The sequence below is a fragment of the Neophocaena asiaeorientalis genome, unplaced genomic scaffold, assembly GCF_003031525.2.
Source record: "Neophocaena asiaeorientalis asiaeorientalis breed wild unplaced genomic scaffold, Neophocaena_asiaeorientalis_V1.1 scaffold1281, whole genome shotgun sequence".
Lineage (NCBI taxonomy): Eukaryota > Metazoa > Chordata > Mammalia > Artiodactyla > Phocoenidae > Neophocaena > Neophocaena asiaeorientalis.
In genome coordinates this window covers 5,637-6,429 of record NW_020173030.1, presented here as the reverse complement: position 1 = coordinate 6,429, position 793 = coordinate 5,637, and positions in this window count along the sequence as shown.

Genomic DNA, 793 nt, shown 5'->3' with positions numbered 1-793 from the left:
AGTGTAGTGGAATAACTGAGGACATGGAAAGGAGACCTGACCCATGAGCCCCCCCCCCCAACAAACTGGGGGCTGGCGAATAAGCCAGAACTGGAAACAGTCCTGATTGCTTTGAGTCACCCCTCCTCACTCCACCCCACCCCCGGCAAACCGGGGACTTGCGAATAAGCATTGAGTGCTTTGGGTACTGATCCATGTGATGTCCTCAGTATAATCAGAATGGTGGGAACACAAGAAAATGTCCTTGTGCTACTTCAGTATAATCAGAATAATGGAAACACAAGGCAATGTCCTTGTGCTGCTTTTGCGCTCAAGGACGAAGCAGGGCATGTCTTCAAGAAAGCCAATTGTTGCTTGTATAATCAATAAAAGCATATGTTGCTGCTTTGGCATTTCTGGAATGTTAAGAAAACAAGTCTTAAAATGTAAACATAGATAATGCTTAAATAAAAGCTACCACAGCAGGACAGACGGCGCTGTTTTGCCTGAGCGAGCGGCAGCCCTCTACTGCTGTGTTTTGGCACAGTTCATCTCGTGTGATGAGCTTGCTTTCGGAAACCCTGTCATAAGAAAAATTGCAACATTTGACGCCCAAACAGGGACCTGAAAGTAAGTAATCGCGTGATCGCGGGACTGAAGGGGAATTTGGTACGCTCAAGAGTAAGTGAAACCTTCGGGAGCAGTAGAGTAACTGTAATGGGGAATTCCCATTCAGTAGAATTTCAATACATTAGACTCCTGAAACAGTTATTACGGAGTTCAGGAGTGAAAGTGAAACCAGAATCTTTTGATG